The sequence below is a fragment of the Heterodontus francisci genome, chromosome 24 (assembly GCF_036365525.1).
Source record: "Heterodontus francisci isolate sHetFra1 chromosome 24, sHetFra1.hap1, whole genome shotgun sequence".
Classification (NCBI taxonomy): domain Eukaryota; kingdom Metazoa; phylum Chordata; class Chondrichthyes; order Heterodontiformes; family Heterodontidae; genus Heterodontus; species Heterodontus francisci.
Genome location: NC_090394.1, coordinates 26,876,616 through 26,900,524, shown reverse-complemented (window position 1 = coordinate 26,900,524; position 23,909 = coordinate 26,876,616).

Genomic DNA, 23,909 nt, shown 5'->3' with positions numbered 1-23,909 from the left:
GCTCCATCCAGTTGAACCGTGCCGTACCACCTATCCTTTGTGGGAAAGTTTCTGCGGAAAAACACCTTTGACCACCTATCCATCAGGCACTGGTCTGCCCGGAATATCCTCAAGGCCCTACCGGAAAAGGAGATGGTGGATCCTGTCGGATGGTTCCCCGAGCAGACTGCCAAAGTTATTTGGCGGAATGCCTCATCACCAGAACTTTCAAACAAGCACTAAGATGTAGCTTGGCTGGTGGTGAGAAGAACCCTCCCCGTCAGAGCCTTCCTGCACGCCCGAAGTCTCATCCCCTCCGCACAATGCCCTCGAGGTGGCTGTGATGGGGAAGAGATAGTTGCCCACCTCCTTCTGGAATGTGTCTTTGCAAAGCAGGTGTGGAAAGAGATGCAGTGGTTTTTGTCGAGGTTCATCCCAAGCAGCTCTGTAACACAGGAGTCTGTGCTCTACGGGCTGTTCCCACGGATGCACACCGAGATAAACATCAACTGCTGCTGGAGGACCATCAATTCAGTGAAAGACGCTCTTTGGTCTGCCCGAAACTTGCTGGTCTTCCAGCGCAAAGAGTTGTCCACGACCGAATGTTGCAGACTGGCACATTCCAAGGTCCAGGACTACGTGCTGAGGGACGCACTAAAGCTTGGGGCAGCCGCAGCAAAGGCTCAATGGGGAAAAACCACAGTGTAAGGTCCCCCCACCAAGGTGAACTGAGGGGCTGGATCCATGGGAAGCCCCTCGAACTGTATCCAGAAAATATTTGTTTGCTGTAAAATGTACATGGCATGTAAAATGAAATAGTAGGGTTGTGAGGCAACTCACTCCTGTATTGAAGGGAACTGACCTCCTTTGCACTCTTTGTATTGTTTGACTTGGTGCTGTTTGGAACTGTTTTGTAATGTATTTTTTTTACAGATTTTTATGAATAAAGTATATTTTGGAAATTTAAAAAAAAGTAGTGGTTGAGAGATGTGATGTGCAGATTCATTCACTCACCTTGACCCTGACTGAAGTCATTAAACTTCTAGCAGCATTGCTGCCATGTGGATAGTGCCATGCTTTGGACATTCATGACCCTCGCCATCTGCTCCCACTCTCTTCACAGGAGGGCTTCCTGCTGGAAACATGGCCCCCTTCCTGGCCTGGAATTCTCTGCACAGTGAGTGTCATGGAACCTGGGAGCCTGCTCCTTTTCTTGGTGTGCCATTGCTTCTCCCTGAATGGCAAAAAAATCAATTCTCCAGAAGCCTGCAGTGCATTACTGCAACTTATAGAACAGAATCATAGAATGGTTATAGCACAGAAGGAGGCCATTCAGCCCATCGTGTCCATGCCGGCTCTCTGCAAGAGCAAATCACCTAGTCCTACTCCCCTGCCTTTTCCCCGTAGCCCTGCAAATTATTTCCCTTCAAAACAGGAAGGCTGCCTGGAATGATGCTACTTGGCCCCCTGGAGTGTGACCAGGATACCTGCACTGAAATGGAGACCAGGGCTCCTTGGGAGCCGCTCATGACCACACTACCAAGGGCATGTGCGGTGGGTAGATGAATTTTGTATCTTGTCCACCTCAGTTCCAACTGTGTGGACACACTGCAAATCATGGCATCTGCACCCAAATATCGAGGCACTTGAATTTTGCACCATATGATCTAGAATTAGTCAGCATTGAGGTGAGGAACCTAAGTTCTATTCTCCAACATGTGATTATAAAAAGCAGGAATAATTCATATTTTGCAGAAACAAATTTCTCTCAGGATGTAGCTAGTGCTGGCAAGGCCACATTTATTACTGGGGATTGCAGTCAGAGCCAAGCGCATGGCACCATGAGTAGTTCAGCTGTACAAGGGTGCAAGAGGAAGATTGGGAAGCAATAGCGAAAGGGGATTCTATAGTTGGAGTACAGACAGGCATTTCTGCAGTCTCAGACATGATTCCATGACGATGTGCTGCCTCCCTAGTACTCAGGTCAAGGATGTCACTGAGCAGCTGCAAGCACTCTGATGGGGGAAGGGGAACAGGCAGAGGTCGTGGTCCATATCGGTACCAACTACATAGGTATGAAGAAGCATGAGATCCTACAGGCAAATTTTCAGGAGCTAGGAAAGACAGAGCAAGGAAAACCTCAAAGGTAGTAATCTCTAGATTACTCCTGGTGCCACTCACTAGTGAGTATAGAAATAGAAGGATAAAGCTGAATGTGGAGAAATGGTACAGGAGGGAGTGCTTTAGATATCTGGGACATTGGGACCAGTTCAGGGGGAGGTGAGACCTATACAGGCTGGATGGGTTGCCCCTCATCAGAGTGCAAGGCAGTTAGCTATTGCTATTGGGGAGGGTTTAAGCTTACTTGGCAGGGGGATAGGAACCAGGATGTAGCATTAGAAAGGAGAAGCAAGGTGCCCAAAGGATTAGTAGGGACAGCTAGCACTAGAATATGAAACAGTAAGGGGACCCCCCGGCCTGCCACCAGGAGGCCGCCTCCAGTTACCTGCCAGGTTCTAGGCTCAGCGGCGGACCTGGCTGCTGACGGGAATATCCTGGCGCCATCATTTCTCCCCCAGTTGGTGTAATAATGGGCGTAACTGGCTACATATATCTGCCAGGTGGGTAGCCTCTGCTGTGCGCACCTCATTTCCAGCCAAGATCGCTCGGAGGCGGGAACACGTCACGTAACCGACCTGACGTGCTTTTTTCCAATTTTGCTCCTGATCCTGCCGCACAGGACAGGGAAAATTCAGCCCAGAGTTACTGTAGGATGATGATTGAACAATTGGGAGGATAATTCCATGTTCTGCAGAACGTCATAGTGATAAAATAAATTTCAAATACACTTTTGGAATGGGTATATAATTGGCGAATAATTTTCATCCCAGGTAATTACATTTTAGTAAGAAAAATAAGGAGGTCACATATTACTTGGTAAATGGTGGTATTGGAGAAAAGGGTTCTGGAAGTACAAATACACAAAGTGATGAAGCAGGTTAATAAGGTCAAAGAAGCGCAAACCAAGCACTAAGGTTTATTTCTAGAAGGATAGGCTTGAAAAGTAGGGAAGTTGTACTAAAATTGTATTGAAGCTTGGTTAGACCAGACTTGGAGTACTGTGTACAGTTCTGGTTGCCTTATTATAATAAGGCAATAGAGGTATGGTAGAGGGTACAAAAAAGATTTACAAGGATGATACCAGAACTGTGAGGTTATACCTATCAGGAAAGGATTGACAGGCTGGGTTTCTTTTCTCTTGAAAACAGAAAGCTGAAGGGTGACCTAATGGAGGTCTTTAAAATTTTGTAAGGGTTTTGATAGAGTAGGCATAAAGAGAGTATTTCCATTTGTGGGGAAGAGCAAAACTAGAGGTCATCAAAATAAAATAGTCATCAAGAATCCAATTGGAGAATTTTGAAGAAGCATCTTTATACATAGAGTGGTGAGAATGTAGAACTCACTATCACACCGAGTAATAAGGTGAATAGCTTAGATGTATTTATTGAGAAGCTGTATAAGCATAGTGGGGAGAAAGGAATAGGAGGTTATTCTGAAAGAGTTAGATGAGGATGGCTGAGCGGAGGTTTGAGTGGAGCATAAGTGCCAGCATGGACCAGTTGGGCCAAATGGCCTGTTTCTGTGCTGTATATTCTACATACTTCTATGTAAAAGTATTATACTTTAAGCTCTTGCAGTCACTCAGTAGCTGCAGAGATTCGCTGACCTTATGATCAAGGACTGGTTCTAGGCCAGCTCACTTTTCTGTTTCTCTCATTGCATGAAATCCCTCCAAATTCCCCACCATAAATGATCTCTCCATTTTCAGGTACAGTGTTTATATGATAAAAGCAAAATACTGCAGATGCTGGAAATCTGAAATAAAACCAAAAAGTGCTGGAAATACTCAGCAGGTCTGGCAGCAACTGTGGAGAGAGAAGCAAAGTTAACGTTTCAGGTCAGTGACCTTCCATCAGAACTGGCAAAGGTTAGAAATGTAATAGGTTTTAAGCAAATAAAGTGGGGGTGGGGCAAAAGAGAACAAATGGGAAGGTGTTGCTAGGACAGAGGGTCACAGAGAATAACTGACAAGGGCGTCGTGAGACAAAGACAAAGACAAAGAGTAGGTTAATGGTGTGGTGAAATACAAAGCGTTAGTGCGGAGAGGGTGTTAAATGACAGAATAATAAAAGCCCTAGCCAAAACGATCACTCAACCTGTGTTTGGTCTCCCCAGTGTAGAGGAAACCACATTGTGAGCAGCTAATACTGTATACTAAATTGAAAGAAGTGCAAGTAAATCGCTGCTTCAGCTGAAAGGAGTATTTGGGGCCTTGGATAATGAGGAGAGAGGAGGCAAAAGGGCAGGTATTACACCTCCTGTGATTGCATGGGAAGGTGCCCTGGGAAGGGGACGAGGTGTCAGGGGTAATGGAGGAGTGGACCAGGGTATCGCGGAGGGAACGATCCCTTCGGAATGCTAACAGGGGAGGGGAGGTGAAGATGTGTTTGGTAGTGTCACCACGCTGGATGTGGCGGAAATGCGGAGGATGATCCTTTGGATGTGGAGGCTGGTGGGGTGGAAAGTGAGGACAAGGGGAACCCTGTCACAGTTCTGGGAGGGAAGGGAAGGGGTGAGAGCAGCGATGTGGGAAATGGGCCAGACACGGTTGAGGGCCCTGTCAACCACAGTGGGAGGAAATCCTCCGTTGAGGAAAAATGAAGACATATCAGAAGTGCTGTCGTGGAAGGTTGCATCATCATAGCAGATGCGTCGGAGACGGAGAAACTGGGAGAATGGAATGGAATCCTTACAGGAGGCAGGGTGTGAAGAAGTGTAGTCGAGGTAGCTGTGGGAGTTGGTGGGCTTATAATGAATAATATTATAGTAGACAGCCTATCCCCAGAGATGGAGATAGAGAAGTCGAGGAAGGGAAGGGAAGTATCGGAGATGGACCATGTAAAGGTAAGAGAAGGGTAGAAATTGGAAGCAAAGTTGACAGTGTTTATATGCATACATTGAATATAAATATCCATGAGAATATGCAGAAATGGGATTGAGTGGCAGAGTGAATTAGATACTGGCTCTTCATGTCTGAGGCCTAAAATGAAACTTTGAGCAATTACAGCCCAAGTTCCTATGTTCATCAGCACACAGCATGAAGCTAAATTACCATAAACAAGATTAACTCTTTTTTTAAAGAGTGTTTTCTCATTTATTTTGAAACTACAATACATTGAGACAGAATACTAAAATAGTCCAATGTCCAAGATTCATGTGCGAGAGCAAAAGGGCCAAATGACCATGTTATAATGGATCTTACCCTTATCATTCACAATGACTGTGAGGGGTGTGTGGTGGTGGTGTGGGGAGGATGTTTTGGGTTTAATGGCCCAATGGTCAGTTTGCCAGAATGAGCATTATTGCATTAATTCTGACTCTCAGTGTGGAGTTTCAACATTAATATCACAACACAATAATCCCCAAGTGTGGGATTTTGAGCATTAATGTCCCAACACATTTCAGGAGAAGGTTCTTTCCCAAAGCATAGTATGAATGTAGAATAGGCTACCACAAGGAGTATTTGAGGCAAATATCATAGATACATTTAAAGGGAAGCTGGATAATCACATGGGAGAGAATGTAGTAGTAGCATGCTGATAGGATGAGATGAAGAAGGGTGGGAGGAGGCTTTTGTAGATAAATGCTGGCATAGACCAGTTGGTCTGAATGGATTGTTTCTGTGTTGTAGTCTCGATGTAATGGAAGCAAGATCATTCACTTGAGTAACTGCAGTGACTGTTTTCAGAAGTGTAGAAAGATACCGATTCAACATAGAACATAGAACTGGTGCATGTTAGTTACCCTCGAGACTAATGAAAACAGTAATTATCAAAGGGAGTGACGACAGAGAATAGAATGTGTAAAATGTTTGCATCTCTCAAATTGAAGTTATTAGACCTGTTATGTTCTGGATGCTAAATATACCAAATAGCCTTAGAGCATGAATCATCCCTCTAGATGTCAATTTGGGCATCACTGGTATGTCTGAGTTCTCTAGAGTGTAGATTACGTTAGTAAAGACGTAGGAGCCACACCTGGATTTTAGTATAAAGAGAAGCTGAAAGAGGGTAGCTACAGTTATAAGTTTGCAGTGTCCTGTTCACTGTTTCACTACACAGTGCTCAGCTAGTTGCCACAATACAGGAGGTAAGTTTTCAACGTTTGATTTACTTTCTATCTCTTTAAGATTAATCATTTTATATTAAAATGTTAAATGCAGAATTTACTTTGGGAAAAGTGTTGAGATTAATAGGACAATTTTCATATCACGTTGATGCCAGATGCACAGTATTGTTTCACTTTCAGGCTGGTTTTGATATGACTTGTGGAGCCAAACTTTGAAACTTTTCAGGTAGTTCATCTGCACCTCAGTGTGGCACAAATCTCCACCTTGTCTGACTGTATAATGGAGCAATGGGCAGTTAATCTCCACTTGTCTGCTTGCACTTTAGTATTCATAGCAAACGGATGCTTGCGATATAACTGCACAATGACTCTTTATGGTTTTTTTATATACTGGGTAAAATATGTAAATATGTTTAGTATAACTTGTGGAAAATATAATTTTTGTTAATTTTTGCAGTGAGGCTTGAACTGTTTAGGTCAGGGCTGCAATAGTCTGTACACATATCACAGGTCTAGTGTTGATGTGCATGAAAGGGTGTAAATTTTTGATTTTACAGCCTGGACATTAAGCATCTCAGCTGCACTGGGTCGACGATGCTCACTGTGTTAAGCTAGAAAGACATAAATCTCCCCCGTAAAGGTTTAGTGAGGCTCCAGGGGTTTAATCCACCTTTTACTGTGAAGAGTTTAATTGAAAAGTTTATTTTAAGAACAACTGCTCTTAGGTATTGACTGCTCCTCTGTGCTTTTCCAGTAGTTTTGTTTTTATCTCAGATTTGCAGGGGTTTTTTTTCTCAAGTTGAACTGTCAACTGTCTTGAATCCCTCCAAATGAAAGGCCACCTGAAATAATTGGTTCAGTCCACACCAAATTAACCTGACCTAGTGAGTGTTAAAACCTCTGGGGAGGGGGAAGAAGGGGCGGGGCAATAGGTCACATTATGATTGTCAGCTTAGAAGTGAATCTTTGTGTAAGAAAGTTATTCCATAAAGGAAGCTGGAAATTCCAGCTCAGAAATGAGAGACTGGACCAACAAAGCTGGAGGTGTGTGAGAGCTCAGGATTGACAGCACTTTTTCTCAGCACAGTCACAAGAAGAGGAAACAGAAACAGAAAATGCTGCAAACACTCAGCTGGGGTTCACCAGCTTCTCAGTAATGTTTTCTTGGTCTGTGAAAGCCAGGGACATTGTATTTCACTTGTCTCCACGACAATCATGACCCTTGTGTCCTTTTTACAGGAAAGTCTAAGTTCTTTCTGGTTTGGAAAGTGTCACATTTGACCAACAATGATGAAGAACACAGTGTTGCCCAATTGCACCTTTTCAATAAAGCTCTTGACAGTCATCGTCATTGGTAGGTCAAACCTCTTAGTTGCTGTTATTCAACTCCAGAAACAATCTGTAGCCTAATGCAGGTTACAACTGTGAAAAGTCAGAGAAACTGCACTTGTAAGACAGGTTTCCCTGAGCAGAGGTCTTTCTGCAGCTGCCTACAGGCCAAATATACAACTGGCAAACAGGCCAACAGCCCTGTTAAAAACCTGGTAGAAAAGGGTCTTCTCAGCAGCTGGGCTCAATGATTCCCGGCAGTTTTTATATTTGGTTTTCAGATGGCTGAGCAAATGTTGCGCTTCAAACTCAGTACCACTAGCACAAATAAAATCATCGAAATTCAAAACTATCATCAGAGCAATTTGATTTGTGGAATTCAATACCTCCAAGATCTTGAATATATTGAACAGTCCAAGACCTTGTGTCTGTTACTAAAAATATCAGCTGAAATTTGGCAGGAAGAATGTACTATATATATAAAGTATCCCTCCCAATTTCTTGCACTTGAGATTGCTGAAGCATTTATGTGGCTTTGATTTGGCTTTGTATTGGCTTCAAGTGATTCACTGAGTATTGCAACAGCACAGCCCGGTGTAATACCAGGTATTTATGTTGCTAAATAACTCTCTTTAGTGGAGAATGGTCCAGACAGGGACCTTCTCCATCACTGGTGATGCTCAATGTTCAAGTGCCAATGTTTGGGTTAGAGGATCTGAATCAGCACCTTTTCCTCATCAGTCAATTGTTACAATCTCGTAAAGTGTCTCACCTCATGGCAAAATTCTACAATAGCCTTTATAACTGTGATTTATCAACTTATGAGCTGTTAGACACATGCTTATGTACCAAAATATGAAGCATGTATGTTTTTATCAACAAATGATTTGTCGGACTTACCTTTAACAGACCATTCTGATATTTTCTTTTAGGTTCCTTTCTGACCATTTTGAATGCTCAGTCGGTAAGAGATATTTGACATCCTCCCTTGCATGTCCATTATTGTAAATGTAATTCAGTGTTAAGTTAGAAAGTTCACAGCAATCTCCAAATTCAGTCTGACTAAACTTATAGTACAATAATTAATGGGAAATTTGATAAGTGCAGCCCAGGGAAGTGAGAGGACATGATAAATTGATCTCAGTGTTCTGGTACATGAATGGCGAAACAGTGTTTATAAAAACAGCAGAAACCATAAAATAATATCAGTGACATTTCATGTCACATGTTCACTGGCTTTGTGTAACTTGGTCGATAAGCAGTTATGATGAGCTATATCTATATTTAGTTAATTATTTGTTTAAACTGTATGACATAAATAAATATAAGAGTTAGTATGTTATCTTCCACTCTACAGGCTCTTGATGAGAAAAAGGCACAAAACCTCAGCCAGATGTTGTTTAAAAGAAGAGTAAGACGCGCCACTGGTAAGTAATGAGCGATGAAGCAAAGGATTTATTCATCTAGACCTCTATCTCTGTTACACTGTCCGACTCTGCCCCACCTCAGCTTATCTGCTGCTGAAACCCTCATCTATGCCTTTGTTACCTCTTGACTTGACTATTCCAATGCACTCCAGGCCAGACTCCCATCTTCCACCCTTCATAAACTTATGCTCATTCAAAACTCTGCTGCTTATATCTCAAATTACACCACCTCCCATTCACCCATCAGCCCTGTGCTCGCTGACCTACGTTGGCTCCAGGTTGAGCCATACCTTTATTTCAAAGTACTCATCCTTGTCTTCCAATCTCTCCATGGCATCCCCCTTCCTATCTCTGTAGTCTTCTCTATTGCTGCAACCTTCAGAGATATCTGCACTCCCCCAATTCTGGCACCTTGCACATACCAATTTTAATCCCTCTACCACTGGCGGCCATGCCTTCAGCTGCTGGGGTCTTAAACACTGGAATTCCCCCCCTAAACCTCTCTGTCTCCTTCTACCTTTCTTTCCTTCTTTAAGGCGCACTTTAGTTCCTATCTCTTTAACAAAGCTTTTGGTCATCTGCCCTAATATCAGCTTATGTTGCTCAGTATCTAATTTTGTTTGATAAAGCTCCAGTGAAGTGCCTTGGGATGTAAAACACTATACAAATGCAAGTTGCTGTTGTTGTGGAGCAGACAGGATGTCCAAGTGAAGGTCCTCTAACTAAATGAATATCATGACCATTTTGTGAGCTGTTCATGAGACATTAACTCTTAGGCTACAGTTTTTGTGTCTCTCCAAGTTGAAGCGCTGAATAAGAGCTAGGCGGCTCAACAAATCAGGCGGTGTTACACTCTGCCGAGGGACTATGGCCCATTGCCAATGTTATCAAAACAGCCTTCATCCCACCTCCCCATGTTGATTAAGATGTCTTCATGAAAAACGTGTCACTTGTTTTCCTCAGGGAGCACAGAAAAGTTAGAAGAGTTGTGTAGTCTTTGAAGGTAGAATAGTTCCAATGGAGTGAAACAATCCCATTGTGTCTATATTTTGTGGTATTCAATATCAATTAAAAAAAACAGAATTATATGATGCAGATAAATTTGGTTCTTTTTTGAGGTTTGTTGAATACCATTCGTACCCATTCTTCCTGTATTCAATCTTGCATTGGATTATCCAATGTATTCCCTGTAAATCATTTAAATCAATAAAATCTTCCTGATTATCATTTCCATTGATTTCTACTGAATTTATAGCAAGAGAACCAGAGAACCCCATGGAAATTCCAGGTGAATGTCCCTATATCATGATTTAGTTTGTGAGATATTTCTATAGCACTGAACATTTAGATTTCTTTCCTCTAGGTGCCTTAAGAAAGGTTCATTTTCCCTTTTCTTCAGTCACTGCTAGTAAGTGAATGCTGATGTAATGAGTTAGAAATAACTAAGGTCTATATTTAAAGATGCATTCTCATTAATATGCCAATTACAGAATAATGATGTCTGTTTGAATGGCGGAGCAGGCTTGACTGGCTGAATGGCCTACTCCTGCTCTATTATTCTATGATTCAATGGACTCTGGATGGGGTGAGCATGATGAAAGGAATGGCCTTTTCTCACACTGGATTCTCCTCTGTCCTTGTGTTCTGGAAGCACAGACCAACAGGTTCCATATATTCCATATAAAAATAACCCAGGATCAGAGTGTCTTCAAAGTTCAGATGTGCTTTGTATGTTACATTGATTTCCTTCTACCTTCTTTGGAAAATTAGCATCTGCACGATTTTCACACAACTAACATGTTTTGTGTTCACAGATTGTACTTTGGGCTTCATAACAGGAGAAATTATCAGCAATTTATTGCTGCTTGCAAATTATCCTGCTGCACAGTTAGATGCTTGTTTGAACAATAGTGTGCTGGTGGCGAACCTCACTGAACTGGGACAAATAGCCTTTAGCAGAGATCAGCTTCTTATTCTAAAAAGGAAACTGGGAGAGGTAAGGCTGCATGATTTGAAAATAAGCTTTTCTTCTGAATACTTCCAGTACCTGAAGCAATCCACCACCAGCAGCCATCCATGTATTACTGGCAGCTCATTTCATAAAGCCTAATGATCAGTGGATTCCAAATAAAAACTGTCTTTAAAAGTCTGGTGCATCATAAATAATGTTAGATTGCAGCTGCACTAATTGTTCCATTCAGTTACACAACAAAGATGCTTCTTTTCCCTCTTGGTGGTGAAGGGAATGGTTGGGTTTTGAGTGATTTTAACTTGTCAGGTTCCTTACTTTAGGTACTGCAGAAAGAATAAATAAGAAGCAATGAAGGGTTTGGATTCAATGAATGGCGAAGACAAGGGCTTGCCAATATAAAATTGTCACTAAGAGAACGACCCACCATCTGGAAGACCCCACTTGCTGGTGTGCAGACCTGGAAAATTGCTCCATTAGGTTCTCTTGTAGATGTGACAAAAGAAAGAGAAATCTCATTACACAGCCATATAAAAGAACCAAAAATGTGCTGGGAAATGTTGAAAATGTATTTATCAGAATTTGTGAACTTTACTCTGATTGAATATACATTTTTGATATTTTGGACAGATTTACACAAATGGACTTCCAGAAGAACGGATTAAACAGTTGGGATTCATTATTACTGTGTACGGCCCAGAGGAGCTCAGCACATGGAACATAACAAATGCGGATACCCTTGCACTTGTTCTACAGAATAGTCCAAATATTGAAACGGTATGGATTGGCAGCAAGCATGTGTTTATACCCAGTCATTAAATGTTATTTGTACTGTGATGGGTGATGGTAAGAGATAGGAACAGATGGAACTCCTTTGCTTCCAAAGTTTGTTCCCCAAAATATCATCCTCAGGGCTATAACTGAATGCAAGTTGCGATGAGGGGAAATTTTTACTTGAGTCAAATTAATCAAAAACTTGATTCTAACAAAATTTGTTTTCAAGGTGGTAACAACAGAGAGGTCAATTAATATCTGAAGAAACTTGCATTCATTTATGGCCCTTTATTACTTTCTGTTTCGATTCCAGATTTCCAGGAAGCCCACCTTATCATGTTGTAATTTCGCCTATTTCAATAATTAGATCTTCATATATTTTATAAAGCAGTTAAAAACTGTGAATAGAGTGAATAACTAATTAGAAAACATTCTGAGTTTATTCTGTGTATGGGGCAAAAGTTAATAAACTGACCTTTCGCTGTTATTTTATTTCAGACCAATGCAATTGTGGTGAATTATGTGAACAGATCTGAGCCACTAAATGCCGTTGCATTGGATGCGATTGGTGGTCCAATATTGTGTAGTCTGAGTGAAGAGAACCTTAGAACCATACTTCCCAGTGAACTAAAGTGAGTGTCAAATTCTCTGAAGCTACTCTGCCAATCTATTCTTTCAATTGAATGTATTACGTTCCAGCTGCCTCAGCAATGACCCAACAAATGTCTAAGTGTCCAAGGACCAGTTTGTGAACAGGGATTTTCTGTCTAAATGAGGCAAAGTAAAATGATGACCGTGAAATAAACACAGACCTCCAAAATCCTAAAATGGTTGATGTTAACTAAATGTAACGTCACAATCATTCTGTTGCAGGAAAGCCAAGCCACTTGATATTTCCACATGTTCTCAGGCAAAGAAAGACATCATTTTTGGGATCGCTAAAGTTGCATTCCAGGATCAAGCTGGTGATCTCAAAAACTATTTTAATCTCCTCAAACCGTATATTAGTAAGTAATATTGTGATCTGGTTTGATGATTATTCGAAAAATTATTCAAAGAAACACTTAATTTTCAGACCGTAGCAATCTCCACCTTTGGAAGCTTACCATGAAAATTAAATCTTCATTTTAACTCTATATTTATATGGGGTTTTATATATATATATATATATATATATCAATAATAAGTTGACAGTTCTTTCTATTCTCCTAAAGGTGGTGCACAAGCACCTGATCTACAGAGTTTAGCTGCTGGCAACATCAACATGGACTTCCAGACATTCAGTGGACTCAATCCAGTGGAAGTAGAGGTAGGTATCAATGGAAGATTGCAGCACCATTCAGTGTTTCATCATATTATGCATGAACCAATCTTTAGATACAGCGCCTGACAACAGCAATAAATTCAGTCCATGCCACAGATTAATTACCACAGACCACATCATTGCTGCATAACTGCAATATTTCTGGCATCTTCCCGACACTAGAAACTGCAAGGGGGACATGATTTTCTCAGCGTGGAGAGAAGAGAATAACAAGGAGTTTATCGTACTTACAGCAGGTTTAAAGTCGGCCTATATGAACTTAGACTGCTTGCTTGTTATTAAGCGAAGGATGACATCATAGATATTAATTTCCAAGTCCATCTTGGAAGTGAAATGGTGCAGGGTTGTCAACAGACAGCCGATTCGCTATTGCCTAATTGTGTTACCGCTCAGGACCAATTTCACCCCCCGATATCTCTATTTAAACAGACAATTTATAGAACCACTCAGTTAATGCTTCACAGTTCTGGTAGATTGGAGGGAGTCACACCAGGAATGGAGTTAAATCAATCTGAGTAACTTTATTAGGAGACATAAGAAACTGAAAATGGGGAGGCAGAGACTATGTTAACGCTCAAGATCAGATAGGAATGGTAGATGAAGGAGATGGGTTTGAAGGGATCTGGGAACAGGGTGGGTAACTGTGATTTCGACTATTTACTTGCTTGGATTGTAAATGCCAACAGGTTGGGTTGAAAGGCCTGTTTCCATGTTGTATAGGTACATATTTCTAAGTATATTACTGGTTCACTTGTGCCTTTCTCTTCCTGACATATGATTAAGAAGAACAACATGGAACCAAGAATGAGCATAATGTTGTTGTTACATTATGACTATTTTCTTTTAGAAACTCACTGCTCAGAACATACGTGATCTACTTGGAATAAACCTTAATTCCCTTAAAGAAAATGAAAATCATGAATTAGTGCAGCATTGGATTAACTCACACACAGAATCTGAGGTTAGGAGTCTGGGAATTGGACTTCAAGGAGGAATATCACCAGCTGGACTCGGGAACGTTTTCTTTAAGGAATGTAAGTGGCATTTTGCATCAGTTGTTCTGCACACTTACAGGGCATTGGGTAGTATCTGGATTGGTTGATACCACCACGGGAGCATTTCAAAACAGAGGCATGCTTGAACTTTATAATGTCTGTGAACATACAGACTCAAAACTAACAAAGAGGTTAATCTACACAGATTCACAATCACTTCTATTCATACATAATCACATATAATGGTGTACAGAACCAGCTTAAACATATGTTGTTGTGCACAACTGAAAGGATTTAACAAAATAAACTGTAAAAGAAAGTTACAATTTGAAAAGTGAATATTCTGCTCTTCTGCGTGGTGATTTTGTGAAAGAAACTATTTTACACTAAGATGAATCTGGCTTGACAAAGTTTAAAGGATGCTGTAGCGGACAATTATTTACAATGTGTTTATTTCATTTTATTTTCCAGTGCCTGGGTCTGCTTCAGTCAACAGCTACAGTTTCCTGCTTTCTATCTGCATCACTGTGATGGGCGTCACATTGCAAAACCTCTTATAAACTGGGATTCAGCCAGTTTGTGCTTTCAACTGCGTTAAATGGAAAAGATCAGAGATTCCGGTATCAAGAATTAAGTAATGGCTATTAAAGAAGGTTTAACAAGCTCAGCACATGCAGAGTGAAATCTGCCTATAACAATCCACTTTGAACTGACTTGTAGCTGGATTTCTAGCCATGGCGCGGATCAAGTGTAAAACATAACATTTTAGAGATAACTTTGGATTGTCACCAGAATGACGACAACCCAATAGCAGTCAGTAAAGGATTCTGTTTTTGCTGTTTACCTAGTCTTACACAGCAATCTTTCTTAATTTTCATTTCACCAACTCTTTGTAGAATGAAGATGTGAATAAAATTCCAACTCCCTTTTAAAGGCACAGCTCCTAACTTGAGCTGTTTTTATAACAGGGGCCTGGTATTGGGTGGTTTAATTTTGATGCAATCACTGGCTAAGCAAAACCCACATTATTGGAGCTAAAAGCCAAAGAGGGCTCGGGTGTCTTGTTTTGAGGTGCCAATGAATGGAACATGCACAGCCTGTGCAATAACTAGTCAAATGAAAATTGGCTATTTTGTGCGTACTATTTTAGTTTAGAGATACAGCACTGAAACAGGCCCTTCGGCCCACCGAGTCTGAGCCAACCATCAACCACCCACTTATACTAATCCTACACTAATTCCATATTCCTACCACATCCCCACCTGTCCCTGTATTTCCCTACCACCTACCTATACTAGGGGCAATTTATAATGGCCAATTTACCTATCAACCTGCAAGTCTTTGGCATGTGGGAGGAAACCCACACAGACACAGGGAGAACTTGCAAACTCCACACAGGCAGTACCCAGAATTGAACCCGGGTCACTGGAGCTGTGAGGCTGCAGTGCTAACCACTGCACCACTGTGCCGCCCTGTGGAATTTTGTGGAATTATCAAGGAAACTTGGATCATTTAGCATCATGTCAAGGGAAGATTTAATTATTTGTATAAAGTTTCAGCCTAGTCAGTGATCTGTATAGTTATCTTCTGAGGATTGGTTTTTGAAACATTCAGGGTAAAGGCCTGCTCGGGTACGCAATTGAAACCCAACCCGGGCCCAACAGAACCGCATCCAACCTGAACTCGAACCCGACCCGGCCCAAATCCTTTGATTTTGCCCTGCGCCCGACCTGACCCGACCCAACCTGACTACCAGAATGAAGTTGTTTATATTAAAGAGGTTGTGCTCTACCTTGGATGGAATCGCTCACTGCAGACTAGTGCAGAGTCCGGATGCACGTTTCCCTCCTTGACGTCTGGCTATTCCAATTTTGAAGCTTTTCCCTCCCTGAGCAAAAGGCAGCACTCTGTCCAACCTGGCCCGACCTGACCTGAGCCCGAATGCCAGACCTGGAAGAGAGACCTGACGTGACCCAAACCCAACGCATGTCGTTCAGGGTTTTTATATGTATATATAAATCCTACAAAATTGCTGAATATTGTTAAATGTTGTGCTTTCCCAATGGCCTAATATGTAAAGACTCTAGATCTTGAAACAGTCAACAGTAGAAACCTGAATGTGAACTAACTTCGCTCATCTCAGTGAAACAGCAGTTACGGTGCGATGGTTTACATGAGATTTAAGCAGTCACAGTACTTTTATATTCTCTATCTTAAACAGTACTCGTGCCATTAATATTGAATGTTTACATAAATTGCTTTCCCATCTTTTAGCTTCTCAATGTATTTATTGTATGACGCATGTATTGATTTATTTTGTTCTGTTTGCCTTATTATGTTGTAAATATATTGTATTTATATTTTCAATAAAAAAGAAAATGTGCATGTGCTTAGTTAATCCCGTCACTCACAAATACATGATCTGGAAATAGTCAGCATTAAGGTGAAGATCCTAAATTCTGTTTTCAACACGTGATTATGAAGAACACGAATAATTCATATTTTGCAAATTTCTCTCAGGATGTAGCTAGTGCTGGCAAGACCATATTTATTATTTAGTAGGTAGTGGGCTTTCAAGTAGGAATTGTTTGTCCAACTGACCACTTCAGAGGGCATTAAGGGTCAACCACATTGGGATAGACTCCAAGTCACTGTGTAACGGCAATAGTTTCCCTTCGCTAAAGGATGTTGGCAAACCAGAGGGTTTTTTATGACCATGGTTATTTTTTCTGGTGCTATCTCACACATGCACAGATTTATTAAACTCAATTCTGCATTTTCCTTTCTACTGCTGAACCCTGGGTAACTAGTTCAGTAGCATAAACTCTACACTACTGTATGCTGTTACATGTGATCTTAGGACAAACATTGAACAATGGAAAGGGTAATTCCACATCCACTGCAGGTCATCCTAATGATAAAACTAATTTTGAATAAACTTGCAGAACAGGCATATAATTGGTAAATGAATTTGGACATAGGTAGGTGTTGAGGTATTACATTTTTGGCAAGAAAAATAAGGATTTCATATATCACCTGGTAAATAAAACATAGAAGATTCTGAAGGGGCTGGATCAGGTAGATGCTGAGAGATTGTTTCCACTGGTCGAGGAATCTAAAACTCGGGGGCACACTCTCAGGATAAGGGGCTGATCATTTAGGACTGAGATGAGGAGAAATTACTTCACTCAAAGGGTTATGAATCTTTGGAATTCCGTACCCCAGAGGGTTGTGGATGCTCCATCGTTGAATACATTTAAGCCGGGGGTACACAGAGTTTTGTTCTCTCAGAGAATCAAGGGGTAGGGCAAGTGGGCGGGAAAGTGGAGTTGAAGCCTAAGATCAGCCATGATCAAATTGAATAGCGGAGCAGACTCAATGGGCCATATGGTCTACTCCTGCTCCTATTTATTGTGTTCTTGTGTTCTTGATTCTAGATTAGGTAGTGGAACAATGGATTCTGAGAATACAAATACACAAATCACTAAAAGTATCTACACAGGTGAATAGGGCCATTAAAAAAAGCAAACCGAGAACTAGGGTTTATTTCTAGAGGGATAGAATTGAAAAGTAGAGAAGTATTGGACCTTGATTAGACCACGCTTGGAGTACCATGTACAATTCTGGTCACTATATTGCGAAGAGGAAATAGAGGCACTGGAGAAGATGGAAAAAGGTTTACAAAGATTATACAAGAACTGTGAGGTTATGACTATCAAGAAAGGATGAACTGGCTGGGTTTCTTTTGAAAAGAGAAGGCTGTGGGGTGACCTAATAGAGATCTTTAAATCATGAAAGCTTTTGATAGAGTAGACACAAATGGCGAGATTTTAATGCGCTCAAATCCCATTCACATGCATGGTTAAAAACGGCCCAAAGAAAGAGTTTCCATTTATGAGGAAGAGCAAAATTAGGGGCCATCAATATAAGACAGACACCAAAAAAACAAATAGCAACATCTTTACTCAGAGAGTGGTGAGAATGTGGAACTCACAGGGAGTAGGTGAGGCAAATAGTGTAGATGCATTTAAGGGAAAGCTGGATGAGCAAAAGAGGAAGAAGGAAATAGGGTGTTATCCTGATCGAGTTGCATGAGGAAGGCTGAGAAGAGGCTTCACTGGAGCATATATGGTGGCATGGACTGGGTGGGCCGAATGGGTTGTTTCTGTGCTGTATATTCTATGTAATTCTACGTAAAAAGAATTTTGCTTTCAGCTCTTGCAGTCATTCAGTGGGGTGCTGGGATTCACAGGCATTATTATCAAGGACTGGCTCTGGGCCAGCTCACCTTTCTGGTTCTCCCAGTGCATGAAATTCCACCAAATTCTCCACCACAAAAGAACTTTCCATGCTCATGTGTACTGTTTATATGCATGCATTGAACATAAAAGTCTGAGAAAATATGCAGAAAGGGAATTGAGTGGCAGAGTGAATTAGAAAGTGACGTTTCATGTGGAAGATCTAAAGTGAAAACTTCCTCCAGGCTAAGTGATAGGAGCTTGAGCAATTTCAACATAGGTCCCCATTTTCAGCCCAAAGCATGAAACAAAATTGTGAACTTGAATTAGCTTTTTTCTTAAAGGGTTTTCTCATGTATCTTGTAACTACAATACATCTTTACTCAGGGCGGCACAGTGGCGCAGTGGTTAGCACCGCAGCCTCACAGCTCCAGGGACCCGGGTTCGATTCTGGGTACCGCCTGTGTGGAGTTTGCACGTTCTCCCTGTGTCTGCGTGGGTTTTCTCCGGGTGCTCCGGTTTCCTCCCACAAGCCAAAAGACTTGCAGGTTGATAGGTAAATTGGCCATTATAAATTGTCACTAGTATAGGTAGGTGGTAGGGAAATATAGGGACAGGTGGGGATGTTTGGTAGGAATATGGGATTAGTGTAGGATTAGTATAAATGGGTGGTTGATGTTCGGCACAGACTCGGTGGGCTGAAGGGCCTGTTTCAGTGCTGTATCTCTAATCTAATCTAATACATTGAGACAGAGTACTAGAGCAATCCAATGTCCAAATTCATCTGCAGGATCTGAAAAGCCAAATGACCATGTGAAAATAGATCTCATCCTTATCATTCACGACTGTTGTGAGGGGTGGGTGGTGAGGGGGGACGATTAATGGGTTAATGATCCAATGCACTGTTCCTTGGAATGAGTATTATTGCATTAATTCTGACTCCCATTAGGAAGATTGTATGAGTATCACAACACAATAATCCCTGTATCGGAGTGAGAGTGCATAAATGTTGCAACATCCAAACATTCCAAATCTCCAGTGTTGAAGTTACTGAATTAAAATTCCCTCAAGAATCCCAGTTTTTGACAAAATGAATTAAAGTTCCAATACAATCAAGGTGGGAGTTTTAGCATTAATATCCCACACAATGATCCCAAGTCTTGAAGTTGCTCAGTTAATGCCCTAACACAATTATCATCAGTATTGCAGTTAATTAATTTCCCATCACAATGATTCACAGTGCTGGGGTTAATCCCAGAATTACAGAATTGTTACAGCGCAGAAGGAGGCCATTTGGTCCATCGTGTCTGCACTGGCTCTCCTAACGAACATGTCACTTAGTGCCACTCCCACGGCTTCTACCCATAACCCTGCACCTTCGTCCTTTTCATCTAACTGTCTAATTCCCTTTTGAATGCCTCAGCTGAACCTGCCTCCACCAAACTCTCAGGCAGTGCATTCCAGACCTTAACCATATGCTGCGTGACAAAGCTTTACCGCATGTCGCTTTTGCTTCTTTTTCCAAATACTTAAATCTGTGCCCTCTTGTTCTTGATCCTTTCACGAGTGGGAACAATTTCTCTTTATCTGTTCTTTCCAGACCCCTCATGATTTTAAATACCTCTATCAAATCACCTCTCAGCCTTCTCTTCTCCAACGAAAACAGTCCTAACTTCTCCAATCTATCTTCATAACTGAAATTCCTCATTCCTGGAACCATTCTCATGAATCTTTTTTGCACTCTCTCCAGTGCTCTCACATCTTCCCTAAAGTGCGGTGCCCAGAACTGGACGCAATACTTTAGCTGAGGGCAAAATTGTGTCTTATACAAGTTTAACATAACTTCCTTGCTCTTGTACTCTACGCCCCTATTAATAAGGTCCAGGATACTGTATATAACAAATGCTTTATTAACCGCACTCTCAACCTGTCCTGCCACCTTCAATGACCTATGCATATATACACCCAGGACCTTCTGCTCCTGCACCCCCTTTAGAATTGTACCCTTTATTTTATATTCTCTCTCCGTGTTTTTCCTACCAAAATGTATCACTTCTCATTTCTTCGCATTGAATTTCATCTGCCACCTGTCCGCCCATTCCACTAACTGGTCTATGTCCTTTTGAAGTTCTACACTATCCACCTCACAGTTCACAATGCTTCCAATTTTAGTATCATTTGCAAACTTTGAAATTGTGCCCTGTACACCAAGGTCCAGGTCATTAATACATATCAGGAAAAGCAAGGGTACCTAAACTGACCCCTGGGGAACTCCACTACAAACCCTCCCCCAGCCTGAAAAACATCCATTAACCACTACTCTTTGTTTCCTGTCACTCAGCTAATTTTGTATCCAAGTTGCTACCGTCCTGTTTATTCCATGAGCTATAACTTTGCTCACAAGTCTGTTGTGTGGCATTATATCAGACACCTTTTGGAAGGCCAAGTACACCACATCAACAGGATTGCCCTTGAAGGGGTTAAGCAGAATTAAGCAATTATGGAATGTTTGGACTAATGTGAAACAAAGAACAATAGACCCAGGCTAGAGACATCTGGAGTGGGCGCTGATAAAGACTAATAACGGTGTATTCATAAGTAGAAACAAGCCGAGAATTAGAAATACATCTCAGCTGAATTTAATGATCAGGTTTAGAATAGAATAGAACAAACAAGCTGCTAGGGCAGAGGTTAGGATAAGGGAGCGAAGGATGGAGCCGGGGGCCTCGAGGCCCTGTAATCAACCATACCTGTGGAATGTTAGTATAAGGGGGAAACAGAGATAAAAGACAAACAGTTGACAACAGTTTGGAACCATCTGGTATGTGTATTGATAAATCTGAGGAAGTGTGCTCATTGGAATGCGTAATCAATCACCAGCATTTTAGTTAAAGTTTATGGTCAATCATATCAATCATTCCTGGTTTAACACACTGTATGATAAGAACAGTATGTATGTCTGTGCTCCTGAATGTAAAGTTAGAATATTACCTTGGAATACCCGAGGTAGTATCTCTCCCTGCATATGCTTGAATAAATCAATTAAACCTGTACCTGAGTCTTCTTGTGTGGTGATTATCCCACAACACCCTCATCAACCCTCTCTGTTAACTCTTCAAAAAACTCCAGCAAGTAAGTTAAACATGACTTTCCTAAAGAAATCCATGCTGGCTTTCTTTAATGAACCCGCATTTATCCATTTGACTATTAATTTTGTCCCAAATTATTCTTTCTAGAATTTTCCCCACCATTGAAGTTAAACTAACTGGCCTGTAGTTGCTGGGCTTATCTTTACATCCTTTTTTGAACAAGGGTGTACTGTTTACAATTTTCCAGTCCTCTGGCACTACCCCCAAGTCTAAGGAAGACTGAAAAATTATGGCCAGTGCCTCTGCATTTTCCATTCTCACTTCCCTCTGTATCCTTGCATGCTTCTCATTCAGTCCTAGTGCCTTATCCACTTTAAGTACAGACAGCCAATACCTCCTCCTTATCAATTTTAAACCCTTCTACTGTCTGAATCACCTCCTCTTTCACCATTGCCTAGGTTGCATCTTCTTCCTTAGGAAAGACAGATGCAAAGTATTTATTTAATACCTCAGCTATGCCTTCTGCCTCCATGCGCAAATACCCTTTTTCATCCCTAATCGGCCCCACTCATCCTTTTACCGCCCTTTTACTATTTATATGTATGCTATAGAAAACTTGGGGAGCCCCTTTTATGTTAACTGCCAATCTCTTTTCATACTCTCTCTTTGCTTCTCTTATTTGCTTTTTCACTTCAACTCTGAACTTTTTATATTCAGCCTGGTTCTCAATAATATTTTCTAACTGACATCTGTTGTATGCACACTTTTTCTTCTTTATCTTAATCCCTATCTCTTTTATCATCCAAAGAGCTCTGGATTTGTTTATTCTGCCTTTCCCCTTTGAGGGAACATACCTTGACTGTGCCTGAACTATCTCTTCTTTGAAGGTAGCGCATTGTTCAGCTACCATTTTTCCTGTTGACCTGTGACTCCAATTTATTTGTTCCAGATTCAATCTTACCCCATTGAAGTTGGCTTAACCCAATTAATTATTCTTACCCTGGATTGCTCTTTGTCCTTTTCCATGGTCAGCCGAAACCTTATGATACAATGATCGCTGTCGCCTAAAAGCTTTCCTACTGATACTTGATCCACTTGGCCCACCTCATTCCCAAGGACCGGACCAGATTTAGCAGTGCCTCCTTTCTCATTGGACTAGAAACATACTGCTGTAGAAAATTTTCCTGAACACACTCAAGGAACTCTTGGCCCTCACTGCCCTTTACACTACTATTATCCCAATCCATGTTTGGATAATTAAAGTCCCCCATACTATCTACCCTATAATCTTTTCACCTCTCTGTAATTTCCTTGCATTTTTGTTCCTCTACATCCTTCCCACTAGCTGGTGGCCTATAGACAACACTGAGCAATGTAACTGCACTTTTATCGTACTTTAGGTGTAGCAAAATTGATTCTGTCCCCGACCCCTCTGGGACATTCTTTTTCTCCAGCGCTGCAATGCTCTCCTTAATCAATACCACCACCCCTCCTTCCTTTTTCCCTTTCCTATCTTTCCTGAACACCTTGTATCCAGGAATATTTAACACCCAGTCCTGCCCTTCTTTGAGCCAGGTCTCTGTTACAGCCACAACATTATATTACCACATGGCAATCTGCGCCTGTAACTCACCAATCTTATTGGCAACAATCCATGCATTCACAAACATGCACATTAACCCTGATTTAGACTTTATTACTTTCTCCCTTACTCTAACTCCTTACATTACTATCAGGAAAGACTGAACAGTCTGGGACTTTGTAGCCTATCCCTATTACTGGTCCTGGTCCGAGATTTACTCTGGGTATCAATGACTCAAGACTACCAAATTAATGCTCACACATAGCACATTTATTCAGCGTTTCAAAATCTTATCTTCAACAGAGATTATACTCACGCGTACACGTAAGCAAGGTTACTTAGGTTCATCGAAGAGTCAGAACGGAGCAGATGATCAATCCTCCCTTTTCGGTTCTCCAAGTCGTTGATCAGACTACTCAGTCCTGAGCTAGTTTGCTAGCACTTCGGAACACACTTTCCTATATCCTGTTTCATGCTACCTGCGTGATCAGCTTGGGACGGGCCGGACCTGACTACCCAATGTATATTGATGGTCAGTCGGCTGTTGCTAATGCCACGGATGTGTTTTGTCAGCCACAATCGATCGACCTTTCGCCAGTTTTGACATCTACTTATTTTTGGTGGCCTCATCCCTCAAGTTTCAACCACATTGTATAGCTAGTTTTCTGTTCTCCAGCCTTTGTCTGATAACAAGGCATTACTTCACTCTGTCGACCCCCAGTTTCCAAGCAACCAGCCCACATGGCGCATCTGTTACAGATTTAGCAGTGAGTTTTCATCAAACCTCGCAGGTGTTAGTACATCCATTTCCCCTTTACAATTCAGTTACACCACATTGCTGTCTCAGCATACCCCTACTTCCCTGCTGTGGACTTGTTTATACTTTTAACAGCTTACATAGAGTTTATGGGTTGGATGATGGTCGCCCACAACTCTTTACCTCTAGAAAAGAAAAAGCTCAAGGGTGATCTTATAGAGGTTTTTTAAGACAATGAAATTGATTAATGAGATAGG